The 22,509-nt window shown below is 34.1% G+C and overlaps 1 long non-coding RNA gene across 17 annotated transcripts in view; it reads right to left on the minus strand.

Moving 5' to 3' along the window:
* Positions 1–22,509, minus strand: part of LOC141451445 (uncharacterized) — a 351,563-nt gene that overhangs the window by 96,013 nt on the left and 233,041 nt on the right. For 4 of the 17 annotated variants that reach the window (XR_012456790.1, XR_012456788.1, XR_012456793.1 and 1 more), the window contains one exon: positions 16,111–16,269. The exons of 2 other annotated variants lie outside the window; for them this stretch is intronic. This is a non-coding gene — a long non-coding RNA (uncharacterized lncRNA). Of the gene's footprint in view, positions 1–15,050; positions 15,186–15,371; positions 15,412–16,110; positions 16,270–16,697; positions 17,054–17,514; positions 17,700–17,973; positions 18,249–22,509 lie in introns of those variants that run through there. 11 more of the 17 variants (XR_012456805.1, XR_012456787.1, XR_012456799.1 and 8 more) reach the window with 9 other exon arrangements.

Genomic DNA, 22,509 nt, shown 5'->3' on the forward strand with positions numbered 1-22,509 from the left:
CGTTCCAACTCACTACGCCTCCAGGGACATTACAGTCAGAAAATGCTTCGCAAAACTTCTTAACGCTCCGATCTATGTATCTAACCTCACCCATCCATAATGACCTCAAAATCCCTTTCATTACAGATCTTGCTAACACACGTTTTCTCAGATTTCATTCCACTCTACAGCAGCTCATCCTAACCTTCTCATAGAACACCTATCTTCCTCCACATTACCAGGTAATCCTCTAAGGAGATTGAAGAGAAGATGACCTCGAGATCTTCTCTTATCGTGAGAGCAAAGCACGTTACTGGAGTGACTCCACTGGGTGCCTTCTCCAATCGTGATTTTCACGTATTTTTTTTATCAGGTACCTCATTGGCTCGTTGCAACAACCGTCGCAGAGGTAAATTCCAATAAAAGATTAAAAAAATAAAAAATTGTTACTAACATAATCTAGATTATAAGGAGAGGGGTAGCTGTCTAACTCCGCAAATCCAGTTCGGGTATTGCTGCTTTTCATTGGATTGGTAAAATGTTAATAGCAAAGGGCATATCGATTCACGACACCTAATTTGGTAGCTGGAAGTTAAGGATCCGCCTAAAAATATTATAATAATAAAAAATAATAATTGGCGATTACGTTACTTCTTTTTTTACATCACTTTTAACTAGATGATGAAACTGTATAATACATTGACGTCATACTTTAGACAGAGCTCACCCTTATCTGTTCCTCAAAATGTTTTAAAAAGAATTCTGCTAGAATAACGATTTAAATAATTTTATTATCCTATGACAGGTTACTTGCTCTACAAAGATGATAATGTTTCTAAGAGGTTTAAAGAAGGAAATCTTTGAAAAATTCTCAGAAAAGTGAAAAATCGATTCGAGTATTCAGTGTGGAGGTAATTCCGGTGGTGGAGTACTCTTCAAATCCGAAAATATAGTAACACTTTGATCCCACCTTTATAATATGTAAAGACAAAATCTTTCTTCTTTACATCTCTCATTCCCAGTATCACCTCTATGATGATGATTTTCAGATTTACCTATCATTTTCCCCGTCGGATTTGTTTGAAGCTGTGTTTAAACTTCAAGAAGACCTCAATAATATCTCAGCATGGGCCACGAACAATAAGCTTACCCTGAATGTAGAAAAGACCAAAGCTATTGTTATTGGCTCCAACCCACTCCTTAAATCATTGGCTCCTCTTCCTAATCTTTTCCTTTATAATATCCCATAAAATCTTGTTCCTCTGTGAAAAACCTTGGTATAACTTTTGATCAAAACCTATCTTGGGAAAACAATGTTTCCCATATCTCTAATCGTTCCATCCGTATCCTAAAGCAGTTTAATAGTTCCCGTCACCTTTTTCCAATTAAGACCCGGCAACTCCTAGTTTCCTCTCTTATTTCCCACCATTCCCACTACGGTTGCTTAGGGTATGGCGCGGACTTTCTGGTGATATTGAAGCTAAGCTCAAGCGCCTCCATGAACTGCTTTATAAGATTTATTTTCAGCATTCCACAGAGACTCCCGCATTTCGCCACTGCTACGATGTGTTGAAGTGGCTTTTTCCTGTCTATCGCCGCCAATATCTTTTGGCTTCTTTCCTTTTTCAAGTCATCCAGTCTCAAAGGCCATCCTATATTTTTCAACTCCTTAAGTTTAAATCCTCCATCCATTCCCGTAACACTAGATCTCGCTCATCTGATCTCTATATTCCCTCTCACCGTACCTCATCCTTTGACAAATCCTTCCTTATACGTGCTACCTCTCTCTGGAACTCCTTGCCAACATCTGTCCGCCATGCTCCTACCCTTTCTATCTTTAAATCCCGTCTATTCAGTTATCTCCTTTCTATTCAGCTTACTCCGAAATTCTAATTTCTGCTGTTATTTTTATTTTCACTTTTTGTAAATACTTATTTATTTATTTATTTTCTTTTGATCACAGGCCAAACTGTTAAGGCCTCTATTTGTACCTATGTTTAATCTTAATGGACAATTGTCTCAGAATAACAAATTTCTTTTCTATTCTATTCTAAATATGGTACAACAATGTGAAGCACACTGATCCCCTCTCCTAGAAGTATCGTAATCATATCGTGATTGAAAAAGGCTGGAAAATTTAAAGAAAAACGTTGGAGCCATTTGGAAAAATCATTACCGCAAAAAAGAAAAAATCCATTCGGTATAAACGGTACTTCCGTTTGAAGTAAATTGATCGCTAAGTTTCAGTCAGTTATCCTAGAGTTACTAAATCGCAAAATGATCTTTCAGCTAATTGCTATTATTACTTTTCGAAATATTTTGTAAACATTTTCTAAGATTTCTTCGATTATTTGGACAAAATAAACAAACTCTCGCCACTTGTGTGTGTGTGGATAAACACACCAGTTCCAAGAATGAAATCACATTGAGTGTAGAGGACGGTTTCTACAAAAAAAGAGTCGATAAACCACAAAAAAAGAAGCTTACAGCGTGGAGAGGGTGGGGCGGAAAGCGCACATTAAGGGGGAAGACAAAGAGAGCAGACAAAATAACAAGAACCGCATTGATCGGTCACAGCAGAAAAAACTGATGGTGGTGGTCTCTGAAATGCCTAATTTAATGTGTAAAAGAAATGACGTAAATTATTTCAATTGTTTTGTCAATAATAACAGGATGTTCCGTTTCCGGCATTCTAAGAATGAGTTGATTTCTTATTTATGTGTAGCCAAATGAAGGAGTACGGTGGAGTGGCCATTTACGAGTGGAGGAACAGTATTGATAAGCAGTGTTCCGGAAGTTTCTCCATTATTAACAACTAGCCGCTAAGGGTGATCGTCAAAACGTAACACGAAAAAGTGTACTGCTGGAAATTCACCCAACTTTTGACAATTTTTTCTCTTTTCTTATAGAAAAAAATGGCTATTCCCAAATTTTCTTTAAAATAAAGGATATATCCTAGCTTACAATTCGCAAATCAAATAGATTCCGTGAAAAACGTTGCCAAAAACGGCACTTTCAGAAAATTGGTCTTTTTCTTCTCCTTACCACCTCTTTTTTTTAAGGTAAATAACGTAGCGCCTAAATCCGAGAACGATTTTTAAGAATGAGTCCATTTTAAAGATCCGAAATTTCATGAAGATGTACCTTTTGTGGGTCTTGACATCATAAATGCTATTGGAGAGGAGTTAGCCCCACATACAGTAGAACCTCGATTAACTGGGCTGACCTCCGGCTATACCCACCCCGGAAAACTGAAATCCCGGTTAAACCGAATACACAGTATTACATAGTACCTATGAATGTACATATGTATATAAAGCATGTATGTATTACACGGGAGCATAGGTAGACTCATCAGTAAGATGCCTATGTGGAAATAATAAGTATGTAATTTCGATGATGTGGATTTTATCTTCGATAGATAAACAAATATTAGCACCAGTTTTCTTAATGGGTTCCATTGAAATAAAAATTCGACCGAAAGAGGACAAACGAAAGATGTTTTCTGTAGGACGGAACTGATTAACACTGAAGACTAGCTTGAGTCTTCTGGGTAGACTAGGCTGCTCTCTGGGTAGATTAAAATAATGCCGGTAATTTTCCATAAAAATATTACATATAACTGTGAAGTGGAAGATCAACCATTTACGACACGTAAATCCCATGGTCTTTTGTAAGATCTTTTGTGGTAAATCCCAAGAAATTCAGTACTAATTGCACCATATTTTGGGTTTTTACATATATACGATACATACATAATGACCCTTCAAGAAAATCAGGTCATGAAAGAGTTGCTGCCACGCCTACAATTATGTTACATAGGAAGACAAAAAAAATTTTCCTGACGCCACCGAAAATTAACTTTTGTTTTGGGCGCCGATCCAGGTGTTCTTATGATGACTCAACATGGATCCCGGTTAATCCGAATCCCTGTTAACCGAGGGCCGGTGAATCGAAGTTGTACCCTATTCCTTCCTGGATCTAACGGCTCATTCAGCGTAAGTGTTTGTCTTAAAAATTAATACATTCCGATTCTTTTCAACAGAACAAATCAGAATCAATTAAAGATCCTATGCTTTTTTTTATTTTATTTTTGTAAGCCAGTGCCACCTAGAGTTTACAGCCTCTCTCAATTTCAATCCAATTTCTCCAAACTCATAAAAAATTATCCAAAATAATTTCCTTCAACGAAAAGATATTTTCTATCGAAGTGTATAATTGCAAAAACAGCACTACAAAAATGGCAAACAGATTACAGTAATGGTAATAAAGGAAGATTCTATAAAACTATGTGTAGATCAGTTACCTAGACAACCATGGTTTACGGGAACTGTCACTAATAAATAGGTTGTTACGACAATAAGCAGACAGAGAGCGAACCACGGTGTGCGGATCATATCTTCACAGTATCAATAAGAGATCCTCTCCTCTCTGCGTAGATTGCAATGAGGAGGAGGATTTCAAACATGTAATAATGATATGTCCACGTTATGTGGTAGAAAGGAAACGAATGTTTGACATGTACAGGTATTTAGATGCACCATTTTGCTACGAAGACATAATATTCTCCACCAACACATATGTGCTTAAGTCTATAGCATAGCTAGAAATGAAATGTGAATGTACTTAAAAGTTATAGAATGAATGCAAGAAAATGATTAGAGAAGGATTACGGTGATTTTAATTTCGGTTAAGCTATAAGGATGGCAGGAATATAGAGTACTGATCCATCCATTAGTTGGTAAGTTTGTATGTAAATAGTTGTATATAGTAGAGGGATGAATGTGTGAAGCGAATGTATTTATAAGTAAGAATGGAGAGTGACTGATATTCTAGTGATAAGCACCTAGACGAAGCTGGCTGTATGGCGAAAGACAATGCCAAAAAAAAAAAGATATTTTCAGAGCATATTTGAGAATTTTCTTCACCAATTTCCTAAATTTAAGATCCCATTATTTTAAATAAAAATAATTTAAATTTATGCCGTATATGACGAATTAATTATATGAAGAAAACATGGATATCTTTCTACCTAATTAAATTTACGCATCACCTGCGTCGCCTCCCACCACCACCTAAGTGAAATCAGTCTCCACTATGTTTTGATCATTTTCTGTGATAAAATTCATGATGCATGAAGGGAGAGGAATAAAAATTAATTACCTTTAATGATAGCTATTCTTTATAGTTTTGTTCTGGTGATGGAAAAATATGGAAGAATAAGAGTGAGGGAACGAGAGTGAGAGAGGGAGAGAATGAGAGAGTGTGAGAGAGAGAGACCTCCTACTTCTTAACAAATACCTGGAGGGGTGGTAAAAAAAACAGAAAATAATGATCTACTTCGTTCGCCAAATTGGCCTTCTTTGAAACAGCTGGGGCAGAAGTTGGCAGCCATGTTGATTATCCAATATCCGGAACTAATAACTATGTAAAAGCTCCAAAAAAAACAAAAAAAAAACTGTTCTTCACGAAACCACTTCCGGTAGGCTGTTATTCTTCAGAATAGGAATTTCAATTGTTACAAAATTATATTGGGTGATAGAACCGTTCAACATACTGAAAATAGCAATTTAGAAGACAGTTTTACTTCAGCCCCCATCTCTATCAACCATTTCATTTATTTAAATGGAAGATATTTTAATTAAACGTAATGGATCTGAAGTGGACATGAGTGGTGCTTAAAAGGAAATCGATAGATCATTTTAGGAAATAATCGCTAGTAAATTGTTTTCAGTAACGTGGAACAATGTATTTTGTTTTTTGTGTTAAGCTTAACCACAAATACACATTAAAACGGACACACTATGAGGGTCCCCCCTCAAAAAAAAGGAAACCCAAAAAAAACTGAATAGCGGAAAAGCAAGCGGATGCACGCGAAGAAAGACAGAGATATCAATTGAAAAATCATCCTTTGCTTGCAGCAGAATCCAAAAAATATTTATTTCCGGCGATAAGAAAAAGCAGAAAACCAAACTTCCTCTTATTAAAAGTGCAGATGTTTTCATTTGTAGGGATACCTATAATCCTTACAAGATATAAAAATGTTAATTAAAAATAATTCCTAAAATTAACATAAAGTGTTCCTGTTTCTAAATCTCCTTGTATCCTGTTTCCGAATTAATTGTACGATTCAATTAATGAAAATTAAAAACCATCTTTAGCAATAGTTTTAACAAACTCAGTGAAACTAATTAGCTTCCTTCCTCTTCAGTGGGATTCATTTGATATTTTATTTCCGGTCTTACCAAAAAACTTTTTGAATCTCTCAATTCAATTAATAATAATTACGATTATTATCATCACCTTCATTTACAACCATCGTTATTCTTTTCTAAGTGACGTGATTCATTAATCTAAAATAGAGAAAGATTACTACTCAATTATCAGTGAACAGCCAGGACAAAACACACAGCATCCTTTAGCAGTAACAATTTAGAACAAAATGTAATTGTTAATAATAAGTTAAAGCTCTCAATATAACCGGATCCCTAAGCCGAAAACTTAACAAAAAAAAATTATATAATAATAAAAAATAACTTTTTTCTTCTTGACTTTAAGACGCGTCAAATCTAAGGGTATTGGCGCCCGGAGCTTCTTATGGATAATTATAACTGGAACATACGAGGTGTGGCTATTAAATAACGAGACTGATGCTGCTACAGAAGAACTATGCATGCGCCAAATCCTAACGACCGACAGCTGTGTGCAGCGTAAAGCCTTCTCTTTTGATTGCAGCGTCTCACGTGTTTGTAGAGAAATCTCATCTGACCGGAACCGTCGTTTGTGTAAGAGGTGTTAGTTTCGTTTTGCCGAAAACATGATACTACACATGTTGTAGAGCAACGAATTGTCGTGAAATTACTCATGAAACTTGGTGAAACCGCTGCTGAAACTTATCTGTTATTAAAAGAAGTTCATGGCGATAAATGTTAATCACGTGCACGAGTTTTTGAGTGGTTCAAGCGTTTGCAAGATGGCCGAGAAGACGTCGGAAATGATGACCGCCCAGGTCGCCCTTCCACGTCCAAAACGGATGAAAATATCGATTATAATTAATCAATATTACTAACCAACCGTGAGGTGCTTGCTCAACTCCGTGAAAGTGTAAGGAAAAAAACGACCCGATTTGTGGAAGAACCAGTCATGGGTTCTCCATCAAGACAACGCGCCGGCTCACGCTGCACATTGTCTGTCAAGACGACGTTTCTAGCCAAGTACAACATCCCAGTTTTAGGCCATCCGCCTTATTCGCCTGACCTGGCGCCATGTGACTTTTATCTGTTCCCCAAAGTCTGCATTAAAAGGAACAAGATTTCAGTCCGTTAAAGCTGTGATAGAAAAAGCGGCACGCGTCATGCAGGAGCTCACAGAAAAATACTTCCAGCACTGTATCGAACAATGGTAAATTCGCATGGAGCGTTGTAGGGATAGGGGAGGGGTGTATATTGAAGGTGATAATAACTAAATATGTATAATTTTAAACTAAAATGTGTTATAGCGATAGTCTCGTTATTTAATAGCCACACCTCGTATCTGAAGCGTGCTCAGAAGTTCTGTCAAGTTAGTTTGAACTTGAAATACTTAGCAGTTACTAGGACTCTCACCTTGAGCGTAAGGAGATTATACGAAGAAGCCAGAAATAAATAAATTAAAAAAAGGTCTAGGTAAGACGGCCCAGTAAAGTGGAACAGGAATAACAGTCCCAGAATAGAAGAAGTTACGATTTAGCTTGTTTGTTAGTTAGATCTACCGTATGACGCCATAATTTATATTTTTCACCAATTATTTTTAAGAGGATTAAAGATTTAAAGTTCACGATGAAGCAATAATCAGCAGAGAAATACCATAAAACCCATAATCCTCCCGAAAAAACCAAGTTAATAATAACAATACGGCTCAAATGGCAGGAAAGGGTTAGCTCCCTTCAAAGCGTCATCTAAATATAATCGCCTGGGTAATATTAATAGGGATTAAACATTAAAGTTAGATTTCAATCATGACGGTGGGGAACGGAAGTGCCATATCTATCGTTTAAATGTTGAGATTTAAACTTTCAAAAAAAACGTGACGTCATAATTTCTAACATCGCCAAAATTTGTGATTAGTTACATTGATCTATCCAGATAAGCCAAAATTCATTAGGGACTGGTGACTTTTGAAGCTCTTAATTCACGAATTTGTAGAAAGTATTGGCCCGAGATTATGAAGGCATCTACAAGCTTCATTTTGTGCGGATGCTATAAATTTGAAGAAGGCTCTGCTTAGGTGCTAAATTAAAAATTATAAAAAAAATTATCGCTGTAAGAATGATCAAAAAGTATCATCACATCATCTCGTACATGATGCATGCCTGAATGCCTGAAAGGGGGGGGTCTATAAGAATAGAAATGATTCGAGATTACTAAACATGACGGCGAAAGTGAAGGCGGCTGTGGAATTTTATTCTATGAACTCTGACATTACAAAAAAGAGTGGCAACATCCGACGTACAAAAATTCAGTTTTTAAATGAAAATATTACTGACAAGTATTTATTAAATCAATATACAGGATGACAGCAAGCCGTTGCATACGAAGGTTGCGGTTTAGTTTGCTATCAGGATGGTATTAAATTGTTTAACTGTATAGGCCACCAGCAAAGAATGTGCCAATAATCAAGCTGAACTCCTGGTAGTTTAAAAAAAACAAACTCTGCAATGGATTATGGAGAGAGAGTGGTGAGGGGAATTAATCACTACCCTTTCAACTTCACTTCGTTGTAATGACTTCGTTGTCAAGTGTCATTGGACTCTGTAAAAAGACTTCAATACCACGATACTTTAGAGGGGGGGGGGAGGGAATTCGTAGATTACTTGAAAAAATATCGAGGACAAAAGTGAATGTATAGACTAGTTGAGTAAAAGCTTACCCGGTGGTACTGGAAATGAGGAAGCAAGCAAAGGAGATCTAAAGATGATCACCACCATTCCATTGGGCCTCATTATCTGGACTCCTACGGAGAACAAGCCGACTCTTGAAATTTTCAGTATCACCTGAACTGTTCCCCAAGTTCAAGTTAGCTCTATTGATCTGCCACAGGAGCAGGAGCAGATTTGAGGGATATACTCTTTTTTTTAAGGGGTGTACAGGATTTTAGGAACTACACTAAGCATCTTACACAACATAGATCTGAGATTACTTTCTAATGGACTCTAGCAGGTTGTCATAAGCTCCAAAATCATAGCACTCATTAACGCTATGTGAAGCTAAAAGAATTTATTAAAAAGCTCCAATTACAATCGGCTAGACCAGGGGTCGGCAACCCGCGACTCTTTTATCCGAATTGTGTGGCTCTTCAGCCTCCCCAAAATATATTGTATATTTTAATTTTATTGAAACGAATGAAAATTCCGTTTATTAAAGGCATTTTTTCAAAAATAATTTCAAATGCGATAGGTTCGAAATTGAATAGAATTACACAATATCAAAATAAAGTACTTGATTTAGTATATTGTAAGACTGCCGCCTTTTCATTCCTTAAGTTATTATTTATTTGTTCATTTATTTAGTAATAAGTGAATATAAATATATAAAACATTTAAATGTTATTGAATATCATAAAATAATAATTTACGAATAGAAATGATCTACAGAGTTTTTCCTTGCGACTCTTGGTAAGATTTATTAAAATTATTTAGGGAAAAACGGCTCTCTACTTAAAATGGGTTGCTGACCCCTGGGCTAGACCACATTTATAAAGGAAAAGCAGTAGGAAGGTTTTCCAGCTGGTCTCCCGTTGAATTTGCCACGAAGTCAACTCGAAGCCATGTCGTCTTTGATTGATGACTGTTTGCCACATAGAAGTTATATCATCAAAAACCCTATATCTATGTTCTGTAATTTCCTTCAAGAGATAACAGCGGTGCACTTTAGACGCAGCATGTCCAGCACTCAAGGTCATATGGGAATCTTTTAGATCTGAAGATGGCATATTTATACCCAGAAATTGACTTTATCTTGGACTGTAAGACCAAACTGACCAGCAATGCCCAGACGTAGAAAATAAAGACCAAGTAGAAATGAAATATTTGCTGCGTCCGTTACAAACCAGATTTTTTCGAACAAAAATTCCATCAAGAAATAATATTTAAAAAACAAAGAACGAGCTAAAAGAACAGAAAACCTCTAATTAAAGAAGGATAACAGCAATAAATAAATAAATATAATAAAATAAAAATAAAAAAAAAACAACGAACGGCAAATTGTCTAATGAGTCAACTATGCAGTTTTTACATTTCTTGAGGCACTCAAGGATATCCTGAGAGACAGATGGCATTCTTTCTTGCATACTCTAGAGCAGGCGTAGAAGCAAATCTGTAATGGTCATCTACAACAACATTCTTTAAAAGTGAGTAATCAATATAAAGGCCAACGTTCTTATTCTGGTATGATTAACTGATGTAACAGAAAAATTATTTACTCCATTATTATTATTTATTTATTTAATTAATTGCTTTATAATGATGGGCTACAATTATTAAAAAAAAAAGGGAAAACAAAACAAATTCAAATGAAGTAACAAGAAAGAGCACAACACTTAAGTTTGCGAGAAGTTATGCAACTGCACAAATATAAATGAGAAAAAACCCACAAAACAATCTCCTAATAAAAGATAATGGATAAGCCTAAGATAAAAGCTGAGAAGTTCTATGTATTTCTAAAGAGCAGAAATAAATCAGGCTGAGATACTATTGGCGAAAAATATGGATTCGACTCTTGAAAGTGATGACACAGACGATTCAACAAACAATATAGATTGTTTAACTACAAGTTACTGGTTGTGACTAGAAACTACCAGGGTCGTTTGAAAAGTCCGTGCAAAGTCAGAGAGATAGCACTACTGGCGAGTTATCGAGGTTATGTTTAGTTAGTAGCATCTCTTGGAAGAACACACACCAAGTTTCAGCCAGATCGGTCTAATTCTTTGTGTTTGGCATTCGTTTAAATCGAGGAAGTCGAGTGATTTTCAAAAAATGGACGAAAAAGAATTTCGTTTGTTGATTAAACACTACTTTATGAAAGGCAAAACGCCTCAGGAGGCTAAAGAGAAGCTTGATAAACATTATGGTGACTCGGCACCTTCGATTAGAACAGTTTATACGTGGTTTCAAAATTTTCGGAGTGGCCATATGGGGCACAAGTGACGCTGAACGTTCTGGACGCCCTGTTGAGGTTACTACTCCAGAAATCATTGATAAAATCCATGATATGGTGATGGATGACAGAAGAGTGAAGGTGCGTGAGATTGCTAGTGCTGTGGGCATCTCGAATGAACGGGTACATAATATTTTGCATCAACATTTGGACATGACAAAGCTATCCACAAGATGGGTGCCGCGATTGCTCACGCTTGACCAAAAACGAAATCGTGTGAAGTGTTGCAAGGACGGTTTGCAGCTGTTCCAGAAGAATCCGCAGGACTTTAAGCGTCGTTTCGTCACTGTGGATCACCCTCGGACTACTATTTGTTCCCCAATATGAAGAAATGGCTGGCGGGAAAAAGATTTTATTCAAACGTGGAGGTGATTGCAGAAACGAATGGCTATTTTTCAGACTTGGGCAAATCCTATTATTCGGAAGGGATCAACAAACTAGAGCAGCGTTGGATGAAGTGTATAAGCCTAAAAGGAGACTATGTTGAAAAATAAAAAAGGTTTACCCCAAAAAATTAAGTAGTTTTTATTTTTGCACGGACTTTTCAAACGACCCTCGTAAGTTCCAGAATATAAAGCACATAGATTGGAAATATTTAGTTCAGACTTGGAAGTTGAAAAGAAGCAGAAGAAGCTGTAGAACTCTTTGGAAAGATCTACACTGAGTCCTATGCTTGCGAAATATGGCCAATCACTCAGTACATATAATTGAAATTAAGCCGTGAAGCCGTGGATCAGTAAAAAGAGTAGTGACTTAACGCGAACTACCCAGCAGAGATGCGAGAGAAAGGTGCTCGATTGAGAGACCCTTTGAACTGGTGGAACTGATCAGGAAGAGATGAAGTACGCCAAAAATAAATGGGATGAAAAATTATAGATTCGGTGCATATCTTGAAGCCAGACAGCGTAAGGAGCAATTAAGAAAATCAAACAATTTAAACATTTGAAAATAGATTTTGCAAATAATTCCTTTAAACGCTCTATCAAGAATTTTAAAAATATTTTTTTACAATATCTATTAATACAAGTTTTAGAAGACAAATCATGTCAAAATTGATATTGAAGTTAGAAGTGATACGTAAAATACTAACTTAAATGAATGAAAGCAGTTATGACAGTTATACCATTTTGGCTGGAGAAATGTGCAACCTCTCGTTCGTTATACTCGTATTCGGAAAAAAAAGAAGCTGCTAGTTAAGGTGATGAAGAATGAAGTGGAATAACGGATAACAAAAGGGTGCTAAGAAAAGGGCTAAAAAAAGAAAAGCAAGCCCTGATGACAGGAACTACGGATTAGATGAAATAGATCCCAAAAAAAATTAAAGTAAGATAAACAAGATAGGTAATATCAAAATGATATTAAAGAGTTGAGAAAAACTATTCACTAAATAAATACCTAAATAAGGCGCCACAGTAGCCGAGCGGTTAGAGGCGAGACCTGCAAAGCTAATGTGTATTGTGGTACTGAGTTCGATTCCCGGTCTTAGGCCTTGGATTTTATTTAATGGTTAATATGAGAAATTTACAGTAAAGTTTGCTAGTCGCCTCCGTCCACGACACCTAATTTAGCTGGACGTTAAGCCCCGCCTGAAAAAATAGGCATTACTAAATAAATTCCTAAAGCATAGCTCTATCTCCCATTTCTACCAATTCGCTATCCTAAAAATCTATTAAGTTTCAAAACTTATCAGAATTTATTTTCAAGTCTTAAAGAAAAATTCATAATGTATAAGAACGAAACCTGGATAAGCACATATTCTGTGAAATTAATTCTCTGGAACATGAGCTAAGTATAAGCACTTTACACATGCTTCATACTATTAGCATTTAATTTAACAGGTTAAAAGAAATGAGATTACACTAAAAGCAATATCCTTTTCTTCTTAAGCTGCTTTTCAAAACTACGAGTTTTGTTAGTCGTAAGTTAGTTAGTCAAAAAAGCCTTGAAACAAGTTCAATAAATAAATGACTAGAAAAAAATAAGTAAACTTGGAAGACAATTTAAAAATCAATGAGGAAATAGAAAAACATATTCTACAATTTATTCAGCCCTTTCTAAAATTCTTCTTTATGAGAGTTAAATGATCCTGGATTTAATTAGTTAAAATCCTTATTAAAACAAATTCTGCTCGTCTAGCTTACATTCCAAGAAGTTGGACAATGACTCCCCCACTCATTTTGATTCATATCATCCTCTGTGTAGTCTATAGGAACAATTTGAACACACAATATTGGTGAAGAAAAAGCAAATGGACCCTGATTCAAGAATGATTTTAATAATGGTGATTATGTTAGCCATACGCGGGGGAGTCATAAAATTCTAGCGAAGGCCTAGTCTGCACCAGGTACATAAACTGGTCAGAACACGGTCCAGCTATCTACCTTAAACATGGGCAAAACTAGGCATTGGATGTCCTCCTCATAGTAACAATGGAAATGATGGTTTTGGATAATGAAATCAAATTAGACACAATGGCATGCAGTGAGGCAATGCTGGAAGTTCATAAGGAACGTAAATTAAGCCAGACTTTCTAATAATAGAACTAAACTTATTCTTAAAAACAAAAAAGAAAAAAAAATGCATAACCAGATCTCAGATAAGAAGTAATTTCAATAATTAGTTCTTAATTAAAACCTGCATCTTATGGCTATGAAATCAGTAACAATTAAATAGTCTAATAACCTTCGCAATATATGTATGAATTTCTAAAAATAAGTTTAAACACATTCTGCAGAATTTATCACTTATTTAGTTTAGGAACATATTAGGAATTTTCATCATAAAAAATTTCTAATTAGAAGCAAAAGTAAAGATTTGGGACCATATTGACTGACGTCCCATTCATGACTACGAAAAAAGACATCTCAAGGTAAGATTTATGTGGATTCGAGACTTGTAAATGCAAATTTCGGGATGGAGAAATATCGGTATAGTTTTCCCTTCAAACAGCAAGTAGAATTTAAAAGTTCAGGTAATGTTAAGAAAACTGCATGGTTTGAAGAACTGGCAGTAAACAACAAGCATGAGCTGTGAAACTTTGACGTTCTTGCCATGCTGTTAGCTTTATCCTTTTTGCAAAAAAAAAAAAAAAAAAAACATTAAGCAGAAGATCTCCCAGTTAAGCGAAAGTGAAAAGAAATGGAGCAACTGGAGGGAGCATGCTTACGACAGAAAGAATGAAAGCACATTTAAGTGCAAAATCACAAATTTTATACATAAATTGTTACGAACCAAGAAAGTCAGATGTTTATATGTTTAGGTCAGTCGATTTCGCTTAGGGCAGAGATTAAAATTAACTTAGAACATGTTTTCAAATTTCTCATAGAGTTTTTTTTTAAACTCATGCTGTTGAAATGCTTTAAATTTGCATAAGTAAAACGAAATATTTTTAATATAATATTTGGAAAATGCTTCTACCTAGAGTTTCAATTTAATATTGCAACAATCTTTGTGAGAGCGTGGGTAGTGACAGGTTTTAGAGGGGAATATACCGACGTACCTTGAATTATCCAAGCAATAATTTATCTCGTAATTTCCAACTCCCACTTCTACTCGAATTTCCCAAAGAGTCCTTGGGTGAGTAGTTTTTCATCACAACTAGCTGCATGGGTTCACCTAACACAAGTGGAGGGCACAGTAGATCTACTTAAAAGTGCAAAATACTGCATTCAATATAAAGAAGTGTGCTACCTGAATAGATTGGGTTTTTAGAACCCGTCAATAATGACAAATTTACAGTTAGTTAACAGAAATATGTAGCGATCATTTATAAGAGTTACGACCAGTAGGAAATAATAAGTATAATGATAAATAATAAACAATAAAAAATGAATATATGTAAATCCATATCCAATAAGAAAATGTTTAAAAAAATGTTACCTAATCTTGGATAAGGCTGTTAACAGTGATCCGAATTAACTTGAAATCAGTAATATAAACTTAAAATCAACATAGAATGTTCGAAAAGTCTTAGAAGAAGCGAACGACTCAGGCGCTAAATGTAAACATAAAAACCTAGAAAAATGGATTTTAAAAAATCAATATATATTAATAAAATTTAACTTAACTAAATTAAATAAGAATAAAAATTGCAATATTTTAAATTATTACGAAGAATTCTATTAATGAACTACTTGAAGGCTAGCTTCGGCATAAAGCAAATTAGCTAAAAACATGAATATGAAAAGATCTACTACTTACGGCAATTTCAAGCTCTTTTTTCTATTTAGAAAAACCTATTCTGCAAAAATATTGATGCACTTAATCTTTTATATGAATTACTGATTGTTAAGTACTTAAAAATCAATCAAATAAACTTAAATATCAATTAAAACTGTTAGCAACTCACTTTAAATACGATTATTAGTTAAAGCTGTAGCAAATGCTAAAATATCAGCGTTGGCTAAAGAATATTTCTTACCAACTAAAAATGATATTTCTAAATTCAAATAACTGGACTGCAGATGAAAACAAGCTTTGTACAGAATAAAATAAAAAAGAATACTTTATATAAAAGGCAAAAGTTGATGTCAGACAAGAATTAACCAACTACATTGAAAATGGGTCTACAATGGCTTTAATAACTACATCAAATAAAAGAGAATCTTTCTCTAATAAAAAACAATATAAAAATGCTGCTGTATTGTTGGGATCCATTTTTCTCAAGTGACCCTTTGAATACAAATAATATTTCCATAAAAAAAAAAGGTAAAGAAATTGCAATATATAAAGATGGCCCACATAAATAGAAATAATTAACTTCAATTCTATTTTCATTGCATCGTACACATATTCATCACCAACAAAATTATGATGGAAATATTGAAAATCCATTTAAATTAAAATTGGGTTTGAGAGCATTAAAAATGGCACCTGCAAGCTTTTTTACATATTTGCAAATAAACTAAACTTTTGATTTAGTAAAGAGTGAAAAACTTACCTAAATACTAATTATCTTGTAGTACTTCTTGTTTTAAAATAAAATTGAGCACTCAAATTAAACACTCACGGTAATTTTCAATTTTCCTTTTACACTAGAAGCTAAGTTGAACAAGAACAGGAAAAAACCAGTGCCACCTAAAAGCAATGCACACTTCACCTGAAAACATAATTCATAGTTCAATTTTGTTTAAAATATTTGTTCATAGTTACAAAAATTTAAAGAATTTCACATTTAATAAAAGATTAAATAAATTTGTTGATGTATTTAAAGAAAAAAATTTAAACATTTTAATACATTTCAACTCTACATCCACATCCGATCGGCCATGATTGCAGAAGTTCGAAGTGCTACTTTTTTTAATTGGTGCTAAGGTGCATTTTGAGTTAAACGTGAATTGTGATTGAAAGTGACATTGTATTTGTTATAAAAATAAAATCACATTGAGAAATTTGTGATAAAATGGTAAATACTCGATAATTATTTTATCTTTCTAAATCATATTATATGCATTTTATGTTCAATGATATTTTAATGTTCTTGTATGAGTTGGGACATTTGATTGCAATTTATATTGTAATACTTACCTGCAAGGAATATGTATAAATATTCTTTTTTCTACAATTGAAGTTCTTAACGCCGTGCCTCACATTCTTTTATGCAATTTCTTTCTCTTCTTTTCCTTTATAACTTCTCTATTTTTAATGCAGCAGCTATCATAATGTCATACTGCAGTCACCGATTTGAATACCACGACAGCGAAGTATAAATGGTTTTTATAGCTACACTGAAGCATAACTTATATTTAAGTTACTAAACGTTTTATCAAACTTTATGAAAGTCTAAACTGTACGTACTTCTTTGGAAGGTAATTGTAATATTTTACAATTGAAGTTGTTTTATCTTTATTTTTTCTTAGATTTATTGCAATTTTGTTTTTTTTTTTTTTTTTGCTTTTCACCTTATTTTCTTTCAAATATTTGTCCACTCTACTGGTATATTTTCATTTTTTTTTTTAATGGAAAAGTCAATGAACAAAAATTGCAAAGAGGTCAAAGGGCTTATTTCAAACTCAAGATCACCATTAAGGAAACCAAAGATTCACTCTGTTGCGACTGTTTACATTAATAGCATACCGTATTATCGTCAGAAAGATATTAGCTACCTTGGATACCTAATATGGAACATTCGGTCAAGAAAAGACTAGTCACACCTTGAAAGATCAAGATATTGTTAATCGCTTACTCTATAACAGATTAATAAAGAACAAAACACCATCTCTACTGAGATATAAGGCAAATTTGAACATTCTAAATATGTCTGAGTGAGGAACGGTCAAACCGATTCACCTTAAGCGTATATAGGCACAAAAATAAAGATTTTTGTCTTCTAGGCGCAATGTACCTTACTGTGTTGGAAGCAGTACAGAAGATTCCACACCGAATTAAGCACACAAATTTCTTTTTTCGCATCACCAAATTGTCCTCTCTAATAACTTTAATGGCATCCTCACAGACGCCTGAAACGCTAATGGTCAAGTGTTCTCATATTAGAAGCCCAAGATGGTTAAAGCCAATTTCTTCGAGCCTCTTCAGACCAAATTAACATTAAAAACATTTACTTGTAGAACTTTTAGGTTATTAATGATATAAACTAAAGTTAAAATCATGAAAAGTTTAAACAATTTGGATTTAACACTTACCTCATCTGTTTCTAACCTTATCTCAGTACAGTTATGAAATAAGAATTTTTAGGCTAATTCGAATTCTACCAAATATTGATAGCAGAAGGAAAATACATTTAAGCATACAATAATTCACGAACTGAAATGTTAAGAATGAATTAGACTGCAATTCAACTTACCTTTGGATAAAAAAGAAAGATGATGGTAGCTTTTCAAATATATGTGCAGAAAGCTTAGGTCAAGTAAGAAAAAAGTTTCTCTTGAATTTCTGATGAAAAAGCTTGAGATTATTTCCACAGCTTTTCAATTAAGAGCCTCTCAACCAACATCATTCAATAAGCAAACATATTTGCTACATATTCCTACCACATATGTAATATAAAACAATTTGCTTCCCCAATGAACCACACTTCAATGCGTAAAACAAGTCATGTTTAGATTGCAACCAACAAAAAACCTTACTTGATTTATTCCATTTGAAAAGGATAATCAAGGCTCTCTAGCAGACATTGATTGTACTACAATAAAAAGAATTTTTGAAGAAACTAAGCTCTAAAGATGAACTGCTTAGATATTTCTGAATAATATTAATTTGTGGAAAATGTGATTCTCTCTCTATATTTCCAGTCCAAAAGAACAACTTATAAACAATAAATTACAAAAGAAAACTTAGGCTCTCAAAATAAATGAAAGAAAAAAAGTACATGACAAAATATTGGCAATACCAATCATTGAAAAATTCCTAATCTATAAAATAATTGTAACAAAAAATGAATGCTTCATTTACTGATTTTTTTGAGACAGCCTCAACTGTCTCAAAAAAACAGCAGCATGTATCAACTTCATCCCTTGTTTGGGAATGCAAGGAGAGAGAAAAATAAGTTTTTCATCATACCTACGGTTCTGTTTTCTTAAGCCATTGAAGGGTACTTTTGAGAGAGGAGTGACATTTCATACAATTTATGGTTAAATCATTTAAATACATCATATAATAAGAAATATCTAACCAAAATTTTGCATTAAAAGAAAAATATTGTGCAAAATTGATGGTCGATGAACTGAAAAGATTTTTTAGTTTTCTGTGATTTTTTTCTTACATCTGTAGATTATCGTTAAACATTGTACAAGAATTTAGGTTTATCACTTTGAAGCATTACCCTAGAAAACTTACTCCAGCGGAATGCTTAGAGAGGTATAAAACTGAGCTTCTCTCTAGAGTGCGATTTCAATCTACTGTACCGTTCTGACACCTTTCTTTTATATCTATGATTACCACTTCTTCTTTTTTACCACAATTTCTAGTCATAAAAATTTCATCTCACTGGAAATTTATTGCGGTTCTAATTATTGCGGCAATGGCTAAGAAATCAGGTAAAAGATGAGAGCTAGGTTGAATTATTGATCGGAATGCTGCAGTTAGCAAAGTATCTCAATCTGTCGTGTAAAACAGCCATTGGTAGTCTCACCCACTCTGGGAGCTTGGTGTACTCTCTACAACACCCCTTCTATTGCTAGCTAGTCTAGACGTCTAGACACAGGCTGTACGTCACTCTTCTCTACCGTTACTTGTAAAGTGCGCGGGTGTACTTGGCCCTGTCACCGATCCGTTAACAGAATAGAGGAAAGAGAATGACTAGACGTAAATATTGACTATGTCTGAAGTCTGGGATATCCATCCAGAACAACTTACAGACTACTAGTAAAAACTCTTTCAAATACTCATTCGGTTTATTCAATCGTATAACACGACAAGAATTGTAATATTGAACTTTCATGAGTATTTGTGTTGTTGTAGTTGATACACTTCAAAGTTGAAGACGAATATTACTTCCATCTCTCCTAACACTTCCAAGTGTAGCTAACGACACGGTTAAGCACATATATCTTCTGCAATTGATTTGAGGCATAAAGAAAGAGCATTAAGCAATAAATGTTCGATGCTTCTACATTTCTCAATAAATCTTTAAGTTTTCCATTATCTTTGAAGTATAAAAGCATTCTTCTTTGACTTAAATATTTTCTAAAGGCTTCTGAAATATTGTTACTCGCTGCCCCCTAGTTTATAAATCAAATACACAAAGGTCTAGTCTCTATTTACTTATCGCCATTAGAGTAGCCAATTATGCAGAGAGCTACGCCACTACATTCCTCCATGTCCTCTCTTTTTTCTCAGAGATTATGTTTCTTCTTTTGTTATTGATTTTCATTGTACTTGCTTTTTTTGCTCAAATTTAGCCAATTTATTATTATTTTCTTCAAAATGTCTCATAATCAGTCTTTTTTTCTCATTAGAAGGTCCTGACCTTTTATAAGTTTTCAGGATTCCTTTTTGCTTTAGAAGCTAACTTTTGTTTTTTAAAAATCTTTATTCTCATTAAGCACAAAGGAAAAATGAACAGATTAGGTTTTTCCTGACGGTCTTTAAATAGGCGGAAAATTTTTATTTTACAATATACCACATTGGAAAATATTTGTTTCCACTTTTCCTTCCAGAGAGGTTAGAGTTTCGATTTAAGCAAATAAAAAAAAAGTGTATGAATCGGCACTTTACTTTTATTAATTTTGGTCGTTTGAAGTGTTCATTAAAGTTAAGTATTTGGCTGGGGTTGCTTCCAGGTACTTCAACTTTCCACCCTCTCATTGCCAATTCTCATATTCCTGTATTTAGAGATGGTTTGACTGTTCTAAAATTAATCGCTACATTTTTATAGTTTATTTTTTAAAACTTTTTTGGACAGATATTTTGCATTTAGATACTAATGACCCCACAGCTTACAATGGCCTGATTAGATATAGTGTTTAACCTTCAAAGCACATGCTAGGTCATCTGCGCAAGTTACAACTGCGAAACTGCATCTCTTGGGGACAATGGACCATGGAAGTTATTACGGATTACCGTTATACTTGGTTACACCATAGATGCTTTTGTATCTAAATTTGTACTTTGACGATTTTTTAAATTTTTTTTTTCTTTCTCATTTTTTTGCAAGCTCTCAATTTCCACGGAGATAAATCTGATTACTTAGAATCATTTTCCACTTTTCCGAGATTTTGTTGTTAAAATAGCCTTCTACAGTTTTCCTCTAAACTTCTGTATCCACACGTAGATTTATATCTTAATGCAAATACCATAATAGGAAAGTTTGATTTAGAACAGCTCTGGTGAATGGTTACGCTTTCGTTTAATGTCAGTAAGGATTCAAAATGTATACCAAATCAAAGGAAGTTTAAATCTTGAGAAGTGCAGTGAAGTGATAAGGACTTGGGAGTGGTAAAATCAGATTAATTAGTAGTTAGTATTAATAATAGACAGGACCTAAAAATAGAGATACGGAAGTAGTGGAAATTTTTTTTTGTAAAGACACCTGCGTGTTAATAAAGCTAATGAATTACTAGTGTTGTCGCGTTGAATTATCTACGAAGTGGGAACGCCACTGGAGGAGGACATAGGAGTGAGCTGTTCCGTGAAGGCTTCCATTGAGTCAGTAGTTTTCTAGGAACAAGTAACTATTGCATTTTCTACATTGACTCATAGACATCTATCTATTACTACTACGAAGGTAGAAACTCCATGTAGTTATTACTATATCACAGCTACAAACATGCGCACACTTACCTGTACAACACAAAGAGCGACTCCGGGGGACCTTGGCTGCATTCTTTGAATGCTGTATTATAAAGGTATCATGTACTCCTAGCTATGTAATGTATATATTCATAGTACAGTTCAAAAAAAATAATGAGAAATCTGGTGTTCAACATTCAAAAACTTTTTCTTACTGCATTTTTGATCTTTCTCTCAATCATTTCATTTACTTTCTCTTATTTATTTATTTACTTTAATCGGTGTCCTCTTTCTCACGCAATTTCTGTTGCTAGAATTTTCAAAGTTCTTTTCCCCAACTGAAATTTGAACTGAAGGTTAATTGACTTCACTAAAGATTCACTCATTCATTTAGATGTTTATAAGTCTGGTATGAAGCCTTTATAAATCTTTCTTTCACTATAATTCTCACGGTACTTGAAATACTTAAGCAATTACTTATACTAAATTATTACCAGTAATATCTCTTTGGCTTGGTAATGAGGAAGCGCGGGGCTTGACATCAGCTGGGATGTCAACTTTTTACTTTTTTTTTGTGAACTTAAAGCAACGCAAAACTTCATTCGGTTCACACATACGTGAAATGCCACTTCAGTAAAAATGTATGCACCTAACGCTTATACTAACTGTATTCGGGCCATTAATTGTATTTGTTAGGATAGATAAGAATTTTTAGGGTAATGTGCCTTTACAGAATACTTTCTCAACATTTGAAGAAGTATTTTTAAGTGACAACTACGTCTGTACGCAGCAATCACTTTTTTTTTAAAGATCTTCTTCCAGTTTAAAAAGTTATCTTAAGTGAATTCTGAGGTGAATAGAATTTAGATTTAATTCTTATCCTTGTACATCTTGAATTTCACAATACAGCTCTGTCTCTAGCGCTCTGCGGAGTACAGTGTAACTAATCAAACTCCTAATAAATTGATCTGTTTTCTTCAATTTTCTGCTTCTTTTGTAATTATCGAATTAGTTAAGAAAGTTTACTAGTTATAATAATTGAATTAACGGTAGCCAGAGGTATTGATTTGAATCTTGAGATGTTTCTAATGTAGATTCGATGGTTATCTAATATTCAAAGATCTAAAATGAAATTGAGAGCGCAGCTTTT

The sequence above is a fragment of the Rhodnius prolixus genome, unplaced genomic scaffold (assembly GCF_049639745.1).
Source record: "Rhodnius prolixus isolate KJV_2025 unplaced genomic scaffold, Rpr scaffold_8, whole genome shotgun sequence".
NCBI classification, from domain to species: domain Eukaryota; kingdom Metazoa; phylum Arthropoda; class Insecta; order Hemiptera; family Reduviidae; genus Rhodnius; species Rhodnius prolixus.